This window comes from Heterocephalus glaber, unplaced genomic scaffold (assembly GCF_053883595.1).
Source record: "Heterocephalus glaber isolate CG9 unplaced genomic scaffold, H.glaber_assembly_v1.0 deba00000071, whole genome shotgun sequence".
Taxonomy (NCBI): domain Eukaryota; kingdom Metazoa; phylum Chordata; class Mammalia; order Rodentia; family Bathyergidae; genus Heterocephalus; species Heterocephalus glaber.
Window position 1 is genome coordinate 8,037,771 of NW_028258137.1, and position 25,900 is coordinate 8,063,670.

The following is a 25,900-nucleotide window of genomic DNA, read 5'->3' on the forward strand; positions in this document are numbered from 1 at the left end:
GTTTTCAAGTCTCTGAGACATGAAGTATTATTTATTACCTCAGCAATTGGTGGAGATATAATTTTAACCCATTATAACCAAAATGAAATCATTCTACTGGGATTCTTGGCCCTACATCTCAATGTACGTGTAAGAAATCGATTTTGGAAAGAGGTATGGTTATCTTCCCCGTTAAAAAAAATAAAAGAAAACCAACTTCTGAACCTCCATTTCCTCATTTGTAGAATGAGAGTATTACAGTATCTTTTTTATAGCTGCTTGGAGACTTAATTGAGATAGTATGTGTTCAGCACCTAGCCATGTCATTACATGTCATTACATTAACTGTCATTACAACTATCTCTCAGTGCAGAAGTCAAATTCAGTAAAAATTCTTCAATCACTGAGATGACAGGATGCCATTTAAGGAGTCTGATGCATAAATTAGCTACCAGTTCACTAACCCTGTCCCCTACCTCCACTCTGAAGATAGAAAACTACTGCATTTCCCAGCCTCCATTGCAGTAAGACAGGATCACATGACTGAGCTGTAGCCAATAAAGTATGAGTATAAACTACACATGCCCCTTCAATCCTAGGCCAATTCAGCTTACAAATATTGGACTGAAAAACATGGCAACTTTAGAAGGTCTTTGCTGACCATGGTGAAGCCACAGCCTGTAAGGAGCCTGGGTCCCTGAATTGGCAATTGAGGGAGAGTATTGCTCATCAGAATACTTATTTTATGTTGTATGTTAATGAAAAGCAAACTTTTATTGTGCTTAAGACATTGTACTCTCAGATTTTATTACATTTGTCCCTGCATGATACAGGAATAGTTGATGAATCAATTTCTGAAAAAGAATCTTCCTTTCCTATATAAGCCAACACTCAGTCTTCTAAAGACAATTTTTCCTCCCAACATGATCAAACTTCAAGTCACACACATATTAATGGATGAGTACAAAAAGCTCAATGAGCAGGGATGGAATTCACATTTATTTATTGGGATAGTAACAAATATAATGGCTATATCTTCTTTGGGAATAAGCTTGCTACTGAGCACTAATGGTTAAAGGGCTGTGATGCGTGATTTGGGTGACTATCCTGAGATCATGAGGAATACTCAAGGCTGCTAATCTGGGCTGTAACTTCTCATTTCTCCTCAACTACTTCACTTTTTATCAGGTTTATATTGATGAATGCAGATGATAGCTGTCAGCTCATCTGGGAAAGCCCAGTTCCAGAAGTCTAACAATGCAACTCTTCTTTGCCAAGGGTAGCACCAGAGAACATAGGCTCTGGGCTGTCACTAGGTTCACCCGACCCTGTTCCTCAAACTGTTTTCTTATCTCCTCACACCACCATGTTCTGCTCCTTGCATTTTGCCAGATTAATATTTTTTACATTGTCAATGCAAATCATATCACTTGTGTTCTAAAGATGCTTCCTCTTCAGATATAGCAGAAAGTTTGACCACGAACCCCTTTCTTCTGCCTCTCTGGATCTAGGTCCTTTGCTGTGGGGCTTTGCCATATTCTCTCCCTCCAGGCTTCGTGACTCACTCTGGGCAATGGGACGTGGTAGAAAATGGATGTGCCAGTTTTGACCTCAAGAGGCCTTACACGGTTCAACTTGTCATCTCACACTTTTGCTGTTGCCACAAGAAATTCACTCCTGGTCCAGTCCTGCTGTCCCAGGAAGATGAGAGACACATGGATAAGAATCAGCCAAGCTAAAGTGTCTTAACCACAGCCAGCCTAGGGCAGCCTTGCAGCACCCCAGGTGATGCAAACAAAAAAGCATGAGTAAAACAGCTGACCCACAGACTCAGGAGGAACCCAGCCCAGCCCTTCCCTGTGCTGCTGAGCTCCACAGACAGGGGGAGAAATGAGCGTCTATGTGCAAGCCAGTGAGTGTGGCACAGCTGGTTGCTCCCATGTGCACTGGGCTCTTTCCATTCCACTGGCCCCTTCTGTTCTGAACTTGATGCTTTTTTCTTGCCCTAGAGGCTTCATTCATACACCTCCCCCATAATGGCACACTCTTACCACTCTGCCTGCTTCCCAAGGTTGGCTGTGGCTCACAATTCATGTTTCAACTGAGATACACCCTAAAAGGAACCTCCTCCACTATGCCATCCGAACTGGGTCTCCCTGCCCCCTCTCTATGGAGTTTCCTGGGTAAGTGGTTATATTATACACATGCCAAGACTTACTCCCTTGGAAATCTGTACCCTCCAGGTGCCAGCCTTGTTCAGCCTCATCAGGTAGCAAATTGTGCTGAAATAATTTTTGGTATGTGCCCTGGTATGAACAAGTTGACAAGTCCTGCTTACATCACTGTGATTTCTTGCCTTCCGTCACTTGACACGATCTTAAATTATCCTTGGGTTTTGAAAGACTAAATTATTTGTATATATTCTGCACCTCAACCCACTTAATCAAGGGCAAAACAATGGTCCATTTCCTGACTTTGTAAATACAGTTTTATTGGGTCACAGCCTCCCATTTGTGTATTATTCACAGCTGCTTTTGAGTTGCAGTGGCAGACATGAGTAGTTCGGACAGAGACTGAAGAATTCACACAACCTACAACATTGACACTCTAACCCTCTGCCCAGAAAGTTTACACTTTTCTGTTAAGAGGAGATTGTAAACTTTCAGAGGACAATAGACTTGTCATTTTTGGTCCCTTTGTACCTCTGCTGCCTAGCACAGTGCCTGCCCCCCTGAGAGCTGCTCAGATCCTATCTGACCTGGGAGCAGATGCATCAGGAGTCCAGCAGACAGCCATGTGTGTGGCTCTCATCTCCACTCCAAGGCCAGGCACCCCTCAGCTTGGGGTAGAGGCAGAGACGTGCCGAACTGTACCAGCCCGGAGCCATCGGGGCAGCTACAGCGCTGGAGACCACTCTGTGGCACTTGGCTGTCTCAGCAAGAACATGGTGTGGCTAGCTCCATGGGCAGCAGAAGGAGTGCTTGGTCGGCATCTGCTGCAGGTGAGACGATTTGAAAGTTTGAAGAAATGAGAAAAACTCAAGGTTTAATTTACTCGAATAAGCAATTGATGCTTTAGAGTATAATTATCAGGGAAAAAAAGGAAGGAGGAGGGAAACCGCAACACATTGTTTAGCATACGTTATGTTAATGGCAGGTTAGGATGGCCCACTGTGCATAATTTAGCCAAACAATTGATACCAAATTTTAATATATATATATGATTACTGCTACAGAAACGAAGCACCAAGACAAAACACAGGAGAGCTCATAATAGGCACACGTGAACTCTGAAGCCCTAATTACATCACGGGGGAGGGTAAACAGTTGCTGCTGAACCAAGCAGAAAATGGGGGTAATTTGTAAGCAGGTAGAGTGCCGTCCAGGTGCACAGCATGTGTGTGGGGCTGCAGGCCGGGGCCTCCATCTGGGCTTTGCAGAGATCGGAAGGTTTGGGATCACTTTTCTCAGCTGAAAACACAAGCTCTGAGCCCCAGGCAGGTCAGCTCCCTTCTGGCCTTCCCTCTGGTTCAAAACTAGAAAGTTGAAGACAAGCTTTTCCAAAGAAGCTTCTCCACACTCCGTGAAATAAAAAGTGATTTCCATATCTGTGACCAGAGGCTTGTAACTCTGTGTCTTTGCCTGAGAGCCATGAGATGTGATTCCTGGGATTTTTAGGGAAGAGAGGGAGGCCAATGACAGTCACGCTGAGCATAGGGCCAATGTGACCAGGAGCACTGTGAGGCCAGATTGTCTGGAATAGGGCACAGTGTGAATTCTCTGATCTGTGACTCCTCTGCAGATGGAGACGCTGAACTAGGCTCCTTCCTTCTGGCTCCTAACACTGTCTGTGACTCTGATCAAGTGGCCTGGTCATCCTATGAACCAGTCACAGTGTGACCAGACATCACTGAGACCCTGGATCCAGGTACCTGTGATGCTACTCTCCATCTGTTTCCACAAAACAAACCAACTAGCAAAAAAGAAATCAAGACAATGGCTTAGGTAATGACATCGGGTTGCCTCTTATTTCTAATTCCTTTGATTTCCTGAATCATAGAGGGAAGTTATGCCTCTGGGAGTCTATGTTGTCTTTGGTTGAATAGAGTTTCCCCAACACCATGATCTTTCCAGAACATCAGACCCTATTTACAAATATGGTATTTGAAGGCATATAATCAGTTAAGATGAGGTCAAACTGGAATAAGGTAAGCTCTAATCAATAGAACTACTGTGCACATAAGAAGAGACACACAGGGAGAGGAGGACATGTGATGAAGGAGGCAGAGATTAAAAGGATGTGTCTACAAGCCAAGGACACCAAGGACTGCTGGTGACCACCACAGCCTAGGAAGAGGCAAGGAAGATCCTCAGACTGTTCAGAGAGAACACGGGCCTGCTAACATCTTGATTTTAGACAGTTGGTCTCCAGATCTGTAAGAGAATAAAATTCTGTTTTCAGCCACCCAAATTGTAAAAGTTGTTATGACAGCCCTGTAAAGTGATGCTAGGCCAGTATAATAAAATGGTAGGCTTTTAGGCTTAGAGAGCCATCTTACAGTTCTTTCTACACCTTCATTTTATAGTTGAAGAAGCTGAGATGCAATGAGGTCAAATGGTTCCAGGTAATTAAATCAGAGATTGGGGCTGGGCTACAACTCATGTTTCCAGATCTCCCGTGTTTGGAACCTTCAACCCACCAAGTGTCCTTTTTAATGAGGATTCACAACCATGCGCTATGTCACTATTTCTACATGTAGGGAGAGCACGGGACACAGAATAATGGTGTCCCCAGAGCTATCCATACTATAATTCTAGGAACCTGATAGGGAAAGGGAGATTTTGAATCCATGATTAAGTTAAGGATATCGAGATGGGGAGATTATTCAGAGGGAGGTTCCAGGTCATAGTAGGTTATGTGATGATTGAGCAGAGCGAAGAAAGGAACTGGGACAACAGAAGCAAAGGTTGGGGTGATGAGTTCTGAAGTGGGAGGAAGGTGTCACAAGCCAAGCAATGTCAGTGTCCTCCAGAAGCTGGACAAGACCAGGCATGGATTCTACCCCAGAACCACCAGCCCCTGTGAAATCTTGATTCTAGGACTTTTGAGCTCCTCAACTGTCAAGAAATAAATGAGCAATATTCTATGTCACAACAGTCACAGGGCTTTGTAGAGAGGATGGAGATGTTTTGCATCCTGCATCCTTCCTTCTGCCAGGCTTTCAGAAACCTCAGTAGTCCAGGCCAACATTACTCAACTCATCAATCAATTAATCAACCAACACATGGATCTGTCTTCATCTGATCTCATCAAATTCATGATCAGAACCACTGTAAGCTTTATAAGCATTGCTTTTCAGGACAATCTAAGAAAATAATTCAGACTATCAAGACTTTCTTTTCAGGCAACTATTTCTGAACTTTATTTGTCCAGCAGGTAAAGTGAGTGAGGGCAGAGACCTTATAAGTCTTGTTCCCTCCTTGACCTCCAATACCCAGCATGTGTTTACTTCTCTGTCATAATTACTGACCGTATGAAAGCATGGACCAATGAACATATGCATAGCTGAATGTTTGGATGAGTGGCATGTTGGTTGAAAACAGAAACAATATTTGTGGATTGATGGGACATCTGAGAATTAAATAGTCTTGCAGATTTCTGATGGGAGGTCAGTTGCTTAATCTAAACCAGGGGCTCAAGTTGCTGAGGCTGGGAGTTCCTTCTAAAGAGAAGGGAACTGGGGAGCTGTGAGCCATCTAAGAATCAGAGTACTCTGTAGAAGTAGGAAACTGGGAATTGTGGAGAGTAAGGGAAGAAGTAGAAAGAGTGGAAGAAGAAAACAGGAAATAATGGGACAAGGAGACTTGGCTGAAGGTGACCTCATACTCCTAGCCCTGTATTTCCCTTTGAGAAGGAGACAACTCAGATCTCAGAGCTGAACCAAGTTACATTGGCCATGACATCTCCTAGGCTTTGCAAATCTGTGTGCTGGGAAGGATTGAGAGAAAACTTGTTCTGCCAGTCTTCCTTTAATCTCATCAAACTAAGTATTTCAGTGGGCTTACTATGCCTTTCTTCTCCCACACAGAGTGGTCCAAAGTCATGGGTTACATGGAGAAGACTTCAAGTTTTTTTTGTTGTTTTTTTTTTTGGTGCTGGGCATTGAACCTAAAGCCTCAGGCACGCTGAGGAATCATTCTACCACTGAGCTACACATCCAGCCCAAGATCATTTTCCCTTTAGGGTAAAACTGTGCACTTGTTCAGTTCCATCCAAGTGCAAAAAGTGGCCCCTTTACAAAAGACCTTGCCCAAGGGCCAAGTAAAGATGGATTCAAGGCTTCAAACAATTTACTGTATCTAGCTCATAAATTGGTTTCTCAGTTGGAAAAACATGCCATAAAGGAAAATCAATGGGAAATAGAATTTCTTTATTATTGCTGTGTCTTTTATTCTCTTAACTGCTTTAGAGTGAAAAATTAACAATAACAACAAAAATATAGGTTAAAAAACTGCTTGCAGAAAGGCCTGCTCATTCCTAATGCAGCAACTTCTACTTTTTAGTAATAGCTAACTTACTATATTAAAAATGAGCTCATAGGGGATTTTGCTCAGTGGTTTTGTCACCTGCTGTTCAAGAGCAAGGAACCAAGTTCGATCCCCGTTACCAAAAAAAAAAAAAAATGAGCTCATGAACTAGATAAGGTTTTATACAGGGAGACTTGTGATCACAATGACATTTTATATGTTTTAGAAAGCTACATACACACACACACACACACACACAGTCACACACACAAAGAAGCTATCAGCTCATAAAATCTGAAATCTTGCAAGTCAGTTGATGTCAGTTTGGTAGCTTGAAATTGGTCATGGGAGCCAGGAGTGGGGGCCAATTTCTGACATCCCAGCTACTGAGAGGCACAAACAGGAAAATCACAAGTTCAAGGCCAGCCTGGACCACTAAATGAGATCTTGTCTAAAAAGAGAGGGCATGGGGCTGGGGATGTGGTTCAGTGGTACAGCTCTTGCTGAGCAGGTGTAAGGCCCTGAGCTCAATCTCCAGCAAAAAGAAAAAAAATCAACCACAGTGAGGATACTTACAACACAGAAATTGGCAAATGCTACAAATCAGAGCCCTCAAAATACCAACAGGACACTGTGGAGCCAGAAGACCAGAGTCACCAGAGGCACGGTGGGTTCTAATGTTTAATAAGAAAAGGCAAGCAAAGTCTGGGGAGGAGATCCTGGGTGGGTGGCAAGGTGCAGTCAGCACCCTCGTGAAAAACAGATTCTCCTGTCATCATGGAAAGCCTAACTCAGACACCAGTGGACTTCATTTTCATGCTTTGTTGGAGCAGGGATTTCTACACATTTCTACCTGGCAGTGTGGCCAGGGAGGCAGCTCTAACCCCATTCACACGTGGCATGTCCTTGAGCTTTCTGCTCTTCACCACAGCTTCTGAGATCTTCCAGGAGTTTCTTTTGAGACTCTTTCTCTGATGTCTACTCAAGAGTTAATTGTTTATGGTCCCAGCAGAAGAGGCCCAGAGAAGTGGGAAGGATTTCCTGGGGCCCTTGATCAAACCCTGGGTGGTGGAACTGACATTTTACCCTTAGTCTCCAAATAGACCTCATCTTTCCAATCTGGCCATGGAGGATGTGGTCCCAAGGTGTGGCTGGTTCCAGACAGCACCACAGGGGGCTCTGTTCCCAGCTGGGGTCACCTAGTAGCAAGGAACAGAACCTGAGAATGTCCAAGTCAGAAGTCTGCTTGGGGAGCTCTAGGGACTGGGCACTCATAACCTTTCCCAGCTCCGTATGATTTCTCTTTCCAATACTATCTTAGTTACTTTCCTCAGTGCTGAGCCAAAATACCCAACACCTCCAAATTAAGGGAGAAAAGGTTTATTTAGCTCACAGTTTGTAGAAGTTTCAGTTTATAGTTAGCTGACCCCAAGGAAGGGTGGCACAGCAGAGGGGCATTGCAGAGGAGAAACAATCCATGGCAAAGCAGGGCAGGCAGAAGGCAGCAAACAGCAAGCAAGCAACAAGAAACCAGCAGTGACTCTCTGTCCCTTATACCTTATCCAGGCTACCCACCCTTAGGGCGGGTAGCACTCACAATCAGGGTGGGGCAGCCTTAATCCTAGCATCAAACCACACCATGAATTAATCCCAGCATCACATCCTTGATCCTAGAGATGATTTTTCTGCAGAGCTTTGCATCTTCTAGAACTTGCTGATGCTAAATTTGAATAATTATCCATTATTGAGCAGGTACTATGTATGGAAATCCCTACCATTGTTGAATTGGTTATCTTAGCAACCACAGGCAATGGGCATTATTATCAGCTCCATTTTACACATGGGAAGATCAAGGCCTTAATGAGGCTAGGAAATTTGCAAGAATCACAGAGTTGGTAAGTGGCAGTACTGGGACTTGAAAATCCCTAAATTCATGCTCTTTAGCTTTGATCTACTCCACCTCTTGTCCCTTTCCTATCATGAGCCCCCTCTATGCTGAGATATCACCTACCAGAGCTTCAGTATTTTCAATGACAGGTAAATTTTCTTCTCCCTTAAGAAGTGTTTGTTGAATGCCTAAATTCAGCACTTGTTGAATGCTGAATTTTGGGTCCAAAACCACTTCGCTGAACAGTGGACATTTGCTGACTGAATTCTCAGTACCAATTCCCTGCTTCTGCTGATAATGTTCCGGACTCCCCTAGGGAGCTGTTTTGTGAGTGACTCTCAGGCCATGGGTTTGGGGGAGGCTGGCACCGCTTTCTGTCTCACAGCAAGCACAAAACTCAGGCCTTGGCAGTGAGAGCATCACAGCCCCTGGCCACAATGATTGGGCCATAGGGACAAATGACCAGAATAATCCAAGCAGAGGTGATGAGCGCCAGTCCTATCCTTTTGCTCAATCTGTTAGTAGTGGTGGCCAGAGGTCCTCTGATTCAGAGTTTGCTCTGTATGTCCCATGCTCAAACCTACTGTAATTTAATTTGGGTTATACTTTTGGGTTTCTTTTTGTTTTGAGTTTTGTTATTTCCACATTCCAACAGGGTATGGGATAAACGTGCATTTGAGAAATCCACATGAAGGGGGAGAACGAGAGGGAAAAAACTCTAGTTACACTAAAATTCCTTTCCCTTCCCACAAAGTCTTCCTGAAATAATTCCTGCAGAACCTTCTGCCCACTGGAACTGTGTGCATATGATTAACTGCACACGAGCCCAACAGCTTGCATGTGTAGTTAATTTACTCCAGATTTCCATGCTGCATTATAACCCTAATGATCACTAATAATAGACAAACCCACATTTTATTGAGTAAGTAATTTGAGACATTATGATTTTTATCATGCGAATAGGATCAGGCTGACCAATTTACACTGGGAAGAAGGAGATAAATAACCAGGGAATCAATCTCTCCAGCAGCAGACTCTGGTCTCTTGGCAAAATGATATGGATTGATTAGGAAAGAAGGCAGCTCCAGGCCCCTGCTAGGCAATAAAGTCAATGAACTTCCACGTTCCGAGCCAGAAGGTCAGGCAGGGAGTGCGTGTCCACCCACAACGTGAGGCAAAAGACAGTGGGGTGGTGAAATGCCAGCTTGGGGGAGAGGAGAGGGGACCACGGGCTTTGCACTCACAGATGCAGGTTCCAGCTCAGTTCTCACCTGCACCTGAGCCTCCACCTGTGCCTTGATCCGGGGACAGGTGAGGAGCTGTGGGTGCAGGGTAACCACAGGGGATGCAGGTGGCAGCACCTGGCCCATCACAGGTACAGAGTAAACTGGTTCCTTCCCAAAAGTTTGGGAATATAAAATCTGAGATGGAAGGGGTGTGCATTTCACATTCATTCTGCAGAAAGAACCAGGCTGAATTTCTCACTCAAATCCATGAAAGAATCCACCAAGATCCTTGAAGAGGGGAAAACGATTATGAGGCTCCTCCAGGTTCTCTGAACTTGCATGAACTCCGAAGTAGGTTATTTATGACTCCTTGATTTGCTTGTGTTTTTCAAGGGAATTTGGAATAAAAAGAAAGAGAAAAGCAGGAAAACTCAAGCCCCCCAATTCAATCTAAGATGTCCTCTTGAATGGCTCCATGCTTTTGCCATCTGTAGTGATGGGTCTCATCTTTCTGAGTGGGGAGGCTCTTTGGCATCTTTATTTTGTTTTGGGTTTTTCTTGGAATTCTGATGCTCCCAGGTGTGGGCCAGTCTCCAGTCTTCCCAGGTCTTGGCCCTGCCAGGCCCCCTCTAACCACTCAGGAACATCTATATAGTGTTGATGAGTATGACCCTACTCCATCACCCAGGTTTCTAAGGGGGCCCTGGAACGCATGGGCTTTGGGCTGAGCAGGGGAGGACACTGTCAGGGGACCACAAGGGAAGTGGTAGATGGAGCCCTTCCACCAGGGAGGAGGTTACTGGAGTGGGAAGGCTTCCCAGAGAGGGCAAAGTCTTGATAAACAGAGACTCCTGGACAAGAAGGGAGTTCCATGGGGGGACAGTGGACCATGCAGAGAAAGCACGCCAAGAGGTAGTAGATGCCACACTTGAGGGCAAAGAAAGTTCCTACCTTTGCATTGGGTTTCATTTTTATTTAAGTTGGACACAGCCCATAAGGTCAGTGCTTTTATCGTGTTGGACACCGCTAGGAGGTACATCAGGCCCCGTGACAGCACATGGAATGCATGATGTATATTAGTGTGCAGCGTTCTCACCACAGTTCTGCTGCAGAGAGGGAGACAAAGAAAAGTGAAATTCATGTGTCTGACCACTTGATGTAACTCAAGATGTCTGGAGGACATCATTGTCCCCAAGGATGTGCTCCATCAAAGATGTGACCTGCAGCCTTTTCCCTGGACAGCTGTGCTGGACAGAGTTGGCTAGATTATTTCTGTGTTCAAAAACAAGTCCCCGATACAGCCACACCCCCATCCAAGCTCTCTAAACCAGGGGAAAGCAGAAAAAGATCCCAGTCTGAGCTCCATCCCCACCAAGTCTAGGGGACTTCTTCGGTCTGGTACGCCAACGATCTGAGGTTACTTTACATGGGTTTAGAAGAGTGAAAGGTGTTGGTGAGGATGGAAAATCAAACAACCCCAACCCATCCAACCCATTTTGCAGTAGCTGGGCATGAAAAAGAGAGGGAGAAATGGAGCCAACTCAGAAAGGACGAGTGGAAATGCACCCGAGGTCGGGGCCTGCTCTGAGGTTCTGTGAACTTGGAGGTTGTAGCACTGGTGAATGAGGACAGGTCTCCTAGCCCCCTCTTTTACACCCAGTCCCACTCTGAGAACTGTGCGGCTGATGTGCTGCAAATCTCCTTCATAGCAACCTATGAGGTCAGCACTGCCATTCTGCCATCACATACTTGAGAGTTCTGCAGGAGGCTGACATTGTTTGCCCAAGGCTACACAACGGGTAAAGGAACTGCTGCTTTTTATGGGGTCTGGAGGGACAAGTGTGGTCACAAGCATTTACAGCACATCATGCACCCCAGTGTGCTTGCGATGACCCCAGGATGATGGGGGGCCCAGTCTATCTGCCCATCACATGTGGCTCCCTGGAAGAAGGAACTCCTGCCTGGTAGAAGTGAGTCAGTTAATAACTGGAGGAGAGGGTAATTCAGGCAGAGAGATGAGGAAAGGAAGAGGTCCAGAGAAGGTGTGGAAACAGAGGCCAGAGTCACAGGAAGTAGGTCACCACTCTCCTCTGGTTCTAATTAAGCACCGCCCCACACCCCCTTGAGTTCTTCCAAGAAAGAAGGAGCATGGGACAACAACTGCCACTCAGGACTTCCCAGCAAGCTGAGTCAAGGAGCTTATGTTAGGTTGGCAAGGTCCTCACTAGGGTCACCCCTGGCAGCCATGAACCTGGATGTCTGACTATGGATGCAGCCATGGCAGGGCCATCACAGCAGACACCAGCCATCCCAGGGCCACCTTCGTGGTGTGTCTTCATGTGTGTCTTCTGGTTCTGCTCCTTCCCAGGCTCACCTGCCTAGGGCTTCCTGTGGGACCGAGGCCTCCTTCTCAGCCTCCTCTTGGTTGGTACTCAGTGAAATTCTTCTGCAGGTGAGGCGGACCACCTCCTCTGGCAGGGGATGACTAAGAAAAGCCAAGGGCCCAGGGGGTGAATGGCTTATCCACAAAGACAAGGCAATTCCTGTAACTCCAGATCGAGACTCTACAGTCCCTGGGCCAGACTGTAATACAGCGTTCTGGGTTCAAAACAGTCACAGAAGCATCATCTGGAAAAGGAATTTCCCCTGGTATAGCAAAGCAGCCAGAATTTTCATTTTCTTTAAAAAATGTTTTTATACAGAAGATCAAGTTCAGTTTGCCTGTGTTAAATTCATGAATACCAATGTAGAGGCTAAACACCAAATCATATTAATTATAAGCCATTAAAATTCCCTTTTGTGGCAGGCATTAGCTTTGAAAAAAATCATACTAGAAGTAATGCAATAGAAATATGTGGTCATGAAATGCATATTTGTAAATTATTGTCTACATATTCTTTTGGCTTTTAAAAAAAATCTTATTTTTCCGATTGAGGTGTTATCTACATGTTGCAAAAATCTCGAGTTTTAAAAATCATAATGATCTCACTCACAGACATCTCAGTAATTTCCTTCCCGTCTCACTTTTCTGTGCAGGTCAGGGACATATTGGTACATATTTTGGTGATCTTCTCTATAATTAGAATCATTTCTTCCTTCATTTTCTACCTAACACTGTATCATGAACATTTCTTCCCCCTTTCTTTTCATTGGAGTGAGTATCTGCGTCTAGAGATGGCCTTTGATGTGTTTGACCTTCAGGAGACCATCCATCAGCTCCATTTGGGAGAAATGACATGCACCAGGGAAACAGATATTTACTAAGGGGCAACGGGGTGCTAGGTGCCCCCCCCAAATAAGAGAAGAAACTCCAAGTGCAGGTGGCCTCACAGCCTGCCCTGAGGTTCACAGAGGGGACAGATCCTTTTGAACTAGAAGCTGCGCTCTCCCCATTGCTAATCTGAATTTATTGTTGAGGAGGGAAGCTGAGAGAATGCTAAAGAGGCTTCTTCACAAGAGAACTGGCAGATACTGCAGCCTGGTTGCCATCATCGTTAATTAGCTTTTTCTCGTTCTGTAGGGGAGGAACTGCACCAGAAATGAAATGTGAGACCTCGTGCTTTTCTCGGATGGAGAGCTGGTCCTTGTCACTGCAGCTGGTGCCTCTCTTGGCACAGCCACCACCCAGAGGGCAGGCAGAGACATGCTGAATCCTGTCTATGGCAGAAAGATCTACTGACACTGGGGACGAAGATGTCAGCATGAACTTGTCAGGGACAAAACTCCACTTGATCAGAAATGCAAAAAAAGCCGACCTCTCTAAGAACAAGTTTGCCTCTCTTGGGATTGCAGGACCTCTTTCATGACCTTCACTACAAAGCCTGGCTGCAGGGAGCTGGGAGGATTTGGCAATTTGTTTCTCCTGCCTCAGATCCTGGGAGGAATCAGGGTGTGAACCTTATAAACTCAGAGACTGAAATTTGGTCTCTGCCACTCACCAGTAGTGGCCTTTGGCAGGTGGCAACTGCAGAGTCCCAGTTTCCTGTACCAACGTCCATTCCTAGACCTATTCATGTTACCATACAGAACCCCCAGTCCAGTCCAGTCCCCAGCATGGGGCACCTTCAATAGGGACCCCTTTCACCTCCAGTCAGCTGACCGAAACGCACACCCTTCACTTCCCCCATGGACTCAAGAATCAAAACTGTCCTGACATTTGCAGGCAGGGCAGGGGAAGGGATGTCCCCTAGAGCAGAGAGCACAGCCAGTGCAAGTGTACTTGGTGATTCTGGGACAAAGACTGCTGTTGTTTTTCTTAGAGTCCTGTTTGTCAGGTCAGCCCCATGCGCTCCTCTCAAATCTTGGAGAGAAGTCATAAACTGAAGATCATTCGTGATGATCATGGTGCCCTGCCCTGAGTCAGAAGAGGACACCTGCATTTTCAACAGGGAGCCTGAGAAGCAGTGACAAAGAAATACAAGTAACACATGAGCCCTGAGGGACAAGTCACAATATTCATAGTCTACCACTGGTGTGGCTGAAAGGAGTCCAGGAAATGAATAGAGGAAAAGTGACTTCAAACATCACTTATCCATGTGGAACAAACCTTTCAGCACCTCCATTGAATCTGATCCTTTCTTCTGTATCTAACATCTTAGGCAGAGTTCAGATTATTTTTGTAGTACAGGATACATGCAGAGCCACAATGGCAGGTATGAAGCATGCATACCTATTCTTTCTAATCCTCTACCCAATGCAGACATTGCTAATCAATTCCAGCATTCTTTCAATCAAAGGCAGAGATAGCCTCACAGCTTTTTCCAAAGCCCCAGAGGGCCACCATCAATTTAATGGAAATGATGGGCCTCTCCTGGTGGGAAAGTTCAAAGGGTATCGCCCCCCCCCCCATTAAACCGAAGGTTCCAATAATTCAGGCCAAAAGAGGCCCAGCACCCCTGCTCAGAGAAATCTTCACCAAAGGAAGGCTGTCAAAAGCCCAGAATGACATCAATAATGTAGAAACCCCAGACATTTATACGGAGATCAATTGGCAATAATTCTGTGGGGCAAGACTGGGGCTTAAATTGCAAAGTTGGACGTGAAGGACATTCTCTGATTAATGCAGGGAGAGGGATGATGTTTGGATTACTCAGCAAGAAATGACATCTGAGCAGCATGATGTGGTGACTGTGTGGGCCAAGAGGGAGCCCAAGTGTATGGTCACCAGGGTGGGGAATGGGGCAACTGTGGTGACTGGGGGAGCATCTACCTGCACAGGGAGAAACGTAAAGACAAGGGATGCTACAGAGAGTGAATGACCCTGGGTGTCTGGAGAAGGAGAACTGAGTAGAGTGGGAAGACCAGGGGGCATGGGGCAGTTTCAGAGCTGGAAAGCAGCTTCTCACCACTGTGCTGCACATACTGGGAGAGTCAGCGGAGAGAGGACAGGGTCTTCATTTGTGCAAGAAGACTGGGGACACCGGTGGCAATGTAAGCATGGCCTTCCAGGCTCCCTGGACATCTGAAGCTGTGACTTCCTGCATTAGACACCTCTTGACCCCCAAACACAAGACATTAAAGGAGCAGCCAGTGCACGCCCCTGGCTCCTAAGTAAGTCCCAAGCCACCGGCTCTGTCTCCAGCCCAACTTCAGCCTGCTTCTACTGGCCACTTTGTAATGGGCTCAGCCTTTTGTTCTTGCTTCAGTATCTACAGAGTCTAGAACTTTCCTGAGTTTATTCACCACTGGAAGCAAAGGGATGAGGGAGGGCACTGGATTTCCAGAAGTGTGGCCAGGGCGATGAGTCTAGAAAGGTCACCTGGAAGATTTATTGTGATTTCTAGAGGGTGCTGGGAAATTCATGTTAAATGTGAATAAAATGAAAATACTGGTGTTGGAAAGATGGGGTTCTAGGTATTTTTTTATGTAACTTTCTTTGACTGAATATTAGAGTAAAATATGCCAGGCAGAGAATATTGGCAAGTTGAAATTATCTGCAATAAAATTACCCCTTGATGGGCAATTTTAATAGGAAAGTGAGTTATTTCCCTCCTGACTCTATACTTGTCTTTAACATGTTTCAATAATCTTGCTACAAGACCATTTGCAAAATGTATTTAATGCTGTAATTCCATTATCTCTTATTTTTAAAACAATAATTTAGAAGAACATATGTAACTTAACAGACTACTCAGTAGAATGGAAGGTACATTCAGTGATATAGTAGATAATTTTTTTCTGTAATTTACAGCGTATTCCAGTAAGCAAGTGCTTCGAGTACTCTACAATTATATGCTCTGCTCTGATAGGAGAACTTTTATTCTACGGTACTGGGGATTGAACCCAGGGCCAGAGCCATGTCACTGAGCTACATATCCAGTCCCTTTTTCAATTTTTTTATTCACTAAGTCACAAAGTTACCCAGACTGGGCTTGAACTTGTGATTTTCCTACTTTAGCTTCCCAGAGTACTGGGATCCTAGGCATCTGACACCATGCTTGGCTCTATTTTTGTTTTTAAATAATTAAATGACTTTTTCAAAAAGTCACAGAAGCATTCAAGATGCTTGATATTGAAGAAGATAAATGCTTCTGGGACCATCCAGGAAATGACCCTCATTCCACAATAGGGTAGATATCTGGGAATGAAACTCAAGGCTCTGGGGAGGCTGGTCTTGGGATAGAAGTCAGGGAGCAGAAGACTCCAGACAGTGGGCTCTCTGAGCACAGCCGAAGAACTCAGCGAAGGACTCATGGGGCCATGTGCACAGCTGGGCTGCACACCTTGGAGAGAATGTTGGCTGCATGCTGAGAGTCTGCATACAATTTCATTATTTATGTAATCCTATCAGAACATATAGAATGCCCAAATGGATGTCAGGAACATTATTGTCATTACTAATAATGATCCTTTTCATTTATAGAGAGTGCCTTTCTCTGAGACAGTGAAATATTTTTACATTGGGCATGAGGCTTTTTAGGAGAATTAATGCTTAAAATATCACTTTAGTGTAGAGGGTGGGGATGTTATAGATGGGAGAGAAAAAAAGATTAATATAAAAAATGTCAAGAGTGCATAGTACAAGGCACTCAGTTCAGTCCCTGCCTCTTTACCACCGCCCACGCAGAGCATCTGTGAGTCACAGGCGGTTCTTGCCACCGTGTTTGCCCCTTGACCAGGCTGGTCAGAGCCACCTGGTTCCACCCCCCTGTGATCTGAGGCCGGCCCCGACCACACCTGTCTAATGGTGAACAGACAGCCTTAATCTGGAGGCTTCGGGGTAAGATGATGAAAGTCCACAAGGTGGGTAAAACTCGAAGGCCCGGTGTAGAGTGGAAGAATCTAGGCACACATGGACACATGCTGACTGACTCCACTTAGGGGAGCTCCCCAGGGTGCCCCAGCTTGGAGGCAGGTGGTGGAATGGTGGTGGCCCAGGGCTGGGAGGTAGGGAATGAGGAGTTAGCGCCTCTCGGAATGGAATTTCAGTTTTGCAAGAGAAAAATCCCAGTGGATAGGGATGGTGGCGATAGGAGTACAACTGTGAATGTGCTTGATGACGCTGTGCTACCTGCTTAACAGTGGTCACAGTGTCTCCGTGGCTGGGGGAGGCTAGGATGGAGGAAGTGGAAATGTGGGAAATCTCTGCACCTTCCACTTGCTTTTACTGTGAACCTAAAACCACTACCCAAAACTGTTCTGTAAAACTAGAAGGAAATACATCGACACTCAGATCCTGTAGAGGATTAAAAATTATGCTATGTATATTTTATCACAAGCTTTAAAAGAAAGGAAGGAGGAAAGAAGGGAGGGAGAGAGGAAGAAAAGTAGGGAGGCAGGGAGGGAGAAGAAAAGGGAAGAAAGAAGGAAGGGAGGGAGAGAGACAGAAAGGAAAAAAGGAAGGCAGGCAGGAAGGAAGGGGAAAGGAAGGGAGAGGAGGGGAAGAAAGTAGGAGCAAATGCTGCCGAGGCTTGGATAAAGTGTTTCGGACTCACATCCACGGGGCGGCTGTGGCTTTTTCCCTTTCCTTTGGTTGTCAAGGTTGACGTCTTTCAAACTCTTTAGAATCATGTTAACCTGGACCCGCAGCACGTAACAGCCCCCCACTCAGTCCTCTTGGTGATGCCCAGGGCCCTCAACTTCGTGGACCAATCAGATGACTAGAAATGAGGGAGGGAAGAGGCTTGGGCAGTAGCCGTGTGGATGGTCAGAGGAGGGCAGTGTGGGGATGGGATAGTCACATGGGTACTGGCCAGCGCCAAACAGTGTTCTCATGGAGCCACCGCCACCTATCCCTCAGCGCCCCACTGCGGGCCCCGTGGAGATGGCAGACTCAGCTGCGATGAGCTTGTCCAAGCCCCCGTGTCCTGGAGGAGAGGGTGAGGCTCCTGCAACCCTGCAGCCCTCCTCTGTGTTTCCAAGCAACTTTAGGGTTCACAGAGTTTCCTGCTGGAATCTTCGGACTCTCAGAGTCGGCATTTGGATAGAGTTGGCCGTTGTCTGTCTAAAAACGACCACCAAACATCCAGATGGTGAAAATGGCTGGTGTAAGGATTGGTTAACTTCAGACTCAGAGCACTGAGTGCAGGATCCTTCCTATCATGGAAAGGGTCACTTGGAGGAGCCAACCCTCCAGCAAAGGGGTGAAGAGGGCCTCTTCCGCACTGGTGTAGCGTGCTGCCCATAGCTGGCTGCCCAGGTTCGTGCCATGCACTGGTTCCTTTGTGGTCGGGTTTGTTCAGGAACCTTAAGCCATCACAGCTAATAGGATTGCCATGAACATCACAGGAAGGGGCCAATGGACACTTTGGGAAAAAGAGACACAGGAAAGATCCCAGGTGTTGGGGAGGTTTGAGGGCAGTGTAGAAAAATCCAGTGCCGACATTTGTCAGATTGCTTTTCAGAAGATCTACAGATACCAGAGGAGAGAAAACCCAACGCAGAAGTAATAAAGTAATTATTAAAAACAAAAAGAGCAGAATCATAGAAGTTTTCCTGAGTAATACAGAATCATTACAATGTCCTGGCAGACATGCATTTTTAAACAATGGCTATAATAACGGAAAATTAGACTCCATTACTTATTCATAAAGTTCTGGTTAACGCTGAGCTCCATTTGTAACAGTTTACTTTTATAAATAGCGTCTTTTGGGCAGATGCTATTTTTAGGGTCATACAATGTCAGGAACAATTTTCTGGTTGGATTATGGGGTGCGGTGATTCTTATCCTGGTTCATGGCAGTTGGTTACCTCACATCAGGAGCATGGAGAAATTATAAAGCACACGGGCGGGGCTCTTTTACACCATTAATATGAGTATGTGCATTTATATTTCCTCTTGGATTTTCTGTTTGATTTAAAGTGCTGTTGAAATTAGAAGACAGCAAACAGTGTTTGAGGAATCTACAAACTTTATAGCAGAGGGAGAGTCAGAAGACCTATAAATCCACAGCAGAATTAATAATTGAGATTCCTGGAAGCTCTAAAAGGAAATATTAAATATGCAAAATCTTGTTGAAAAGCATAATTAAGTGCATCAATGCCTCAAATTTAAAGGACAAGCAATTTCTTGTTAAAGTCAGAAGTAACAATTTTTTGAAGACTATATTGCTTTACCTTTGGTGGGCTTAGAAGCATACCAAAGGCAAACACCCTTCGTAGGCTTTGTTTTATCCCATGGAAAGGTGGATCCTGTTCCATTAGCTAAGTCCTGCACTTTCCCAAGCATCTAAAACAGTTCAACTTCAGTTACATTAGAGCTAAGTAAGCTTACAACTCCTCGGGACAAGATAATCTGGGCGACAGTTCTGCTGGTCAACGTGGCCTGACCACGCACAGGCCTCTCGACTCTAAGTCTTTTGCTCAGGGATGAATGTGCATTTTTTCCATGCCTGCAGCTGAGGATATAAGAAATGGCTGGTTCTCGCAGGCAAAATCAAAGATGCGAAACTGAGTGGAGCCAGCTGTGCTGGGTGGGACAGAGGGCTCCCATGCATCTGCACCCACAGTCTTGGCCTGAGGCCTCCCCTTTGCATCCAATTCTGTTTATCTTGTTGCCCTCCTGAGAAGCCATGGCTGGCCTGCTTGCCCAAATGTACCATTAAAATTATGCTTTCCAGATGATCAATCCTTTGGCAGGATACCCTTAAATGTAGTTTTTATTGTACTTACTTTTTGAGGACATGGTGAGCCTGTTTCACATCCCAAGATGCAAATAAATCAGCATAAATACTAGCTATGTTCTTCTGGCTTAACTTCACTGTTAGAGGCTATAAATTTACATTGGACATTTCTCTTTGTGCTTTAGAAATCTGTAGAGCTATCTCTTACTGGTTCTCAGAATATTTCTGTGATACAGGTAAGTTTTAAGATTGGAAAACCACTTGCCTGCATCTATGCTAGTGAACCAAATGTAATTATCCAGATAATGCAAAGAAAATAGTTTCTAAATCTATTCTCAGGGGCAAAAGTTTAGAGAATGAGTTTATTCAATTTTCATTCCATGGAAGCATATGTGTAATGCCCAAAGAAATATATAATGAGGCCCATTGATTTAACTATATTCTGTTAATGTGGTAAAAAGAAAACCAGAGCCGCCTCTCCCGGCCCAGAGGTAGGGGCTTCTGAGCTGGCGTCCCACTGCTCCTGGTCCAGAGGAAGGGGTATCCTGGCCACCATCCCTCCCGCCGCTCCCGGCCCAGAGGAAAGGGTTTTGGGGCCGCCGTCCATCCTGCTGCTCCCAGCCCCTAGGAAGGGGCTTCTGAGCTGCCATCCATTCCGCCACTCCCGGCCCAGAGGTAGGGGCTTCTGAGCCACCGTCCCACTGCTCCTGGTCCAGAGGAAAGGGCTTCCTGGCCACCATCCCTCCCACTGCTCCTAGCCCAGAGGAAAGGGCTTTTGGGCCACCATCTCTACTGCCACTCCCGGCCCCTGTCCCACCTCTCCCAGCTCAGAGGAGGTGAGCCGCGCTGGGGCCAACAGCACCCCCACCCCCGTCGAAATGGGAAAACATGTAAATAAATCTCAAAAACAGATGCCCAGATCACCTACAGCAACCCCAAAGGGAAATGAGATGGAACACTCTGATACTCAACCACCTGGACCCACTGAACTGGCAACAAAAGGGGATCTGGAAAAAATGAAATCAGAAATAATTTCTCAGATAACAGGAGAAATTGTGCTCCTAGTGCAAGACATGATTAATAAATCTAGAAAGGAGCTGAGGAACATGATGGAATCCCAACATAGGAAACAAATGGAATCAATAAAACAGATGCAAACAGATTTCCAGGAGATGAAAAACTCCATTGAAAGTCTACACAGCAGAATGAGCCAATGTGAGGTCAGAATTTCAGATATAGAAGATAAGATTGCAATTAATGACCAGGAAAAGAAAAATTGCTTCAAAATTATAAGGGAACATGAGAAATCAATCCAGCAGCTGCTAGACGATGCAAAGAAGAATAACATAAGACTGACTGGAGTCAATGAAGAACCAGGAGAGAGTGCAGATGACATAAAAAAAACTCTTTACAGAAGTAATGGAAGAAAGGCTGGGGACTTAGCTCAGTGGTTCCACCGCCTGCCTTGCAAGCGCAAGGACCTGAGTTTGATCCCGAGTACCAAAAAAAAAAAAAAAAAGTAATGGCAGAAAACTTCCCAAGCAGGGGAAAAGAACTTGAAATACAGATAAGTGAGGCATCTAGGATTCCAAATAGCCTTGATCAAAAAAAATCTACACACAGGCATATAATTGTTAAGATTCCAGAAACTCAACAGAAGAACAAAGTTCAACAAGCAGTCAGAGAAAAGAAACAAATCACATACAAAGGAAAGCCCATCGGAATCAGAGCAGACTTCTCACCACAAACCATCAAGGCAAGAAGATCTTGGAGTGACATATTCCAAGCCCTAAAAGAAAACAGCCTCCAACCCAGATTGATGCACCCTGCAAAACTATCTTTCAAAATGGATGGAGAAATAAGATACTTTCATGACAAAGAGCACCTTAGGAACTTCGTGAATACCAAACCAGCGCTCCAAAACATTTTACACAATATCCTAGGAACAGACGTTGAGGATCACAACCCCAGGAAACAAAGCAGAATGAACCCATCTGGCATGACAAGAAATTAAATGTAAAGGGAGAGAACCCAACAAAAAGAAAAAGTCATGGCAATGACAAGTCAATACGTTTCAGTTATAACCATCAACGTTAATGGTCTCAATTCACCCATCAAAAGAAATAGACTGGCAGAATGGGTCAAGAAGCAAAATCCAACAATATGTAGCATACAAGAAACACACTTAATTGAAAATGAAACTCATAGCTGAAAGTTAAAGGGTGGAAAACAATACTCCATGGGACAGGAACCTGAAAAAAAGCAGGAGTAGCTATCCTCTTGGCAGGTCAAGTAGATTTCAAACCAACACTGATTAAGAGAGATGAAGAAGGACACTACATCCTTGTAAAGGTAACAATACAACAGGAAGAGATGACAATCATAAATATCTATGCACCAAACACTAGTGCGCCCAACTATATAAAACAAATACTAATGGACATGAAAAGTCATATATGCACTAATACAATTGTAGTGGGGGACCTCAACACCCCACTGTCACAAATAGATAGATCAACTAGATTAAAAATAAGTAATGAAATACTAGAACTCAATTGAACTCTTGAACAAATGAACTTAACAGATGTTTACAGAGTCTTCCACCCCACAAAATCAGAATACACATTCTTCTCAGGTGCACATGGGTCATTCTCAAAAATAGGCCATATACTCACACATAGAACATATTTAAGTAAGTGCAAAAGAACTGAAGTTATCCCCTGTATATTATCAGACCATAGTGTGATGAAATTGGACATCCATAGTAAAAGAAACTCAAAAAATTTCATAAACACATGGAAATTGAACAACACACTTCTGAATAACTAATGGGTCACACAGGAAATTAAAGAGGAAATCAGACAGTTCCTTCAATTAAATGACAATGACAATACAACATATTGGAATCTATGAGACACAATGAAAGCAGTCTTATGAGGGAAATTCATAGCAGTGAATACTCATATTAGGAAAACAGAATGAGCCCAATTAAACAACCTGATGCTGAACCTCAAGCTTCTAGAAAAAGAAGAGCAGGACAACCCCAGAGCTCATACAAGGGAGGAAATTATAAAGATCAGAGGAGAAATCAATGCAATGGAGACTAAGAGAATGATACAAAAAATCAATGAAGCCAAGAGTTGGTTCTTTGAAAGAATCAACAAAATTGACAAGCTTTTAGGCACCCTTATCAGAAAAAGGAAAGAAAAGGCCCAAATCCATGCAATTAGGAATGAGAAGCGTGAAATTATAACAGACCCAGCAGAAATCCAGAGGATCATCAATACCTACTTCCAGAACCTATATGCCAATAAGATGGAAAACACAGAAGAAATGGACAGATTCCTAGATACATATGAATTACCAAAGTTGAACAGAGAAGACCTAAAAATTCTAAACAACCAAATATCAACCGATGAAATTGAAAACGTGATTAAAAACTTATCAACTAAGAAAAGCCTGGGCCATGATGGCTTCTCTGCTGAATTCTACAAGACATTCAGAGAGGAACTGCTGCCACTACTGTTCAAACTCTTCAATGAAATTGAAAGGGAAGCAATATTCCCAAATTCATTCCCGGAAGCAAGCATTACCTTGATCCCCAAAGCAGAGAAAGACCCAACCGAAAAGGAGAATTATAGGCCAATCTCACTAATGAACATAGATGCAAAAATCCTTAATAAGATAATGGCAAATAGAATGCAGAAGATCATCAAGAAGATCATACACCCTGATCAAGTGGGATTCATCCCAGGGATGCAGGGATGGTTCAACATACACAAATCAATCAATGTAATACACTATATCAATAGAGCCAAAGACAAAAACCGTATGATCATCTCCATAGACGCAGAAAAAACACTGACCAAATCCAACATTCATTTATGATAAAAACCCTAAAAAAAATGGGAATAGACGGTCTCTACCTCAAACTGATAAAAGCCATCTATGAAAAACCAACAGCCAATATCATACTAAATGGTCACAAACTGAAATCCTTCACACTAAAATCAGGAACAAGACAAGGATGTCCACTATCACCACTCTTGTTCAATATAGTCCTGGAAACATTAGCCACGGCAATTAGACAAGAGAAAGAAATAAAAGGAATAAAGATAGGTAATGAAGAAGTCAAATTGTCATTATTTGCAGATGACATGATACTCTATATAGAAGACCCCAAGAACTCCACCAAAAGTCTTCTAGACTTAATAACCAAATTCAGTCAAGTAGCTGGTTACAAGGTCAACACACAAAAATCAATAGCTTTCCTCTACACCAATGACAGACTCACTGAGAGAGAAATAGGGAAAATAATTCCTTTCACAATGGCATCCAAAAAACTGAAATACCTAGGAATCAACCTAAAGAAAGAAATCAAAGACCTCTTCTCTGAAAACTATAGCACTCTGAAAACAGAAATTGAAGATTATATCAGAAAATGGACAGACATCTCCTGCTCCTGGGTAGGAAGGATTAATATAATGAAAATGGCCATACTTCCAAAACTGCTATATAGATTCAATGCAATTCCAATTGAGATCCCAGCAGCATACTTCATGGACCTTGAGAAGACAATACAAAAATTCATTTGGAACAAGAAGAGACCCAGAATAGCAAAAGCAATTCTAGGCAACAGAGACATGGCAGGGGGTATCACAATCCCCAACCTGCAACTGTACTGCAAAGCTACTGTGATAAAAACAGCATGGTACTGGCAAAGAAACAGACCTGAGGACCAGTGGAACAGATTAGAAGGTGCAGAAACAACGCCAGACACACTCAGCCATCTCATCTTTGATAAAGGAGCCAAACACCCTCACTGGAGGAGAGATAGCCTCTTTAATAAATGGTGCTGGAAAAGTTGGGTCTCAACTTGCCAAAGATTAAAACTAGACCTATATCTCTCACCATGCAGTAAAGTAAAATCGAAATAGATTAAAGAACTAAATATTAAAATAGAAATGCTGAACTGGCTGAAACAGAGGTTAGGTAGAACTCTTGAAGACATCAGTGTAGGAAAAGATTTTATGAACAAAACCTCAGTTGCCCATGAACTAGCACAAACAATCAACAAGTGGGATCTCTTCTTATTAAAAAGCTTCTGCATAGCAAGAGAAACCACCAGCAGTGTGAAGAGACAACCCACAATGTGGGAAAAAAATCTTCACCTGCTTTTCCTCAGACAAAGGTCTACTATCTTCAATCTATAAAGAATTTAAAAAGATCAGACCTCCCAAATTTAAAGACCCAATCCAAAAATGGGCATCTGAAATGAACAGACATTTCTCAGACAAAGAAGTAGACATGGCAAATAAACATATGAAAAAATGTTCAACATCACTGGTCATTCGAGAGATGCAAATGAACACAACACTGAGATTCCACTTCACTCCAGAAAGAATGGCTGCTATCATGAAATCAACCAATAACAAATGCTGGCGGGGCTGTGGGGAAAGAGGAACACTGCTCCACTGCTGGAGGGAGTGTAGACTGGTGCAACCAATGTGGAAATCAGTATGGAGATACCTCAAAGAACTAGGACTGGAAGTCCCAGTTGACCCCACTATTCCACCGCTAGAGCTCTTCCCCAAAGAATTAAAAGAATCATACCAAAGTGATATATGTGCACCCATGTTCATAGCAGCACAGTTTGTGATAGCTAAAACTTGGAAACAGCCCAAATGCCCATCAGCTGGAGACTAGATAAAGAAAATGTGTTTTTTTATAAAATGGAGTACTACTCAGCCACAAAAAATGAGAAATTAGAGACATTTATAGCTAAGTGGATGCACATTGAGGCGATACTCTTAAGTGAAATAAATAGGACACACATGTATAAATACTGAACAGTCTCTCTGGTGTGAGAAACTGAAAGTGTAAATAAGGACTAAATGTATAACAGGTAATGTGAAATAGGAAGAAAAGGGGCAAAGGGGAAGAAAGTGGGAGGGGTAGGGGAAAGGATAGAAGGGAATGGAATTAATATGAGAAAGTGGAAAAATAGGAACAAAATCTTTGTAAATAGGGAGGACTGGAGGGGTTGCAGGGAGGGCTGGGCAATGGTGAAAAATAAGAACCAAGAGAGATTATGTAAAGGTGCAAATTTCCAATGATGAATGTCATTATACTGTATATCTAAAATGTACCAATGATTAGAATGAATAATTGATAATGCAAATTAGGAAGAAAAGGTCCAAAGGGGTAGGGGTAGTGGGA

At 44.1% G+C, this 25,900-nt stretch overlaps 1 protein-coding gene across 2 annotated transcripts in view; it reads right to left on the reverse strand.

Annotated features, from left to right (window-relative positions):
• The window catches only part of Wwox (WW domain containing oxidoreductase), a 930,576-nt gene that overhangs the window by 144,171 nt on the left and 760,505 nt on the right, over window positions 1–25,900 (reverse strand). Inside the window, exon 10 of one of the 2 annotated variants that reach the window (XR_015450913.1) lies at window positions 1–25,376. This exon is cut by the window's left edge and continues 86,474 nt beyond it. The exons of the other annotated variant lie outside the window; for it this stretch is intronic. The gene's annotated coding sequence lies outside the window, so the exon portion shown is untranslated. The remainder of the gene's footprint in view (window positions 25,377–25,900) is intronic. 2 annotated transcript variants of the gene reach the window in all.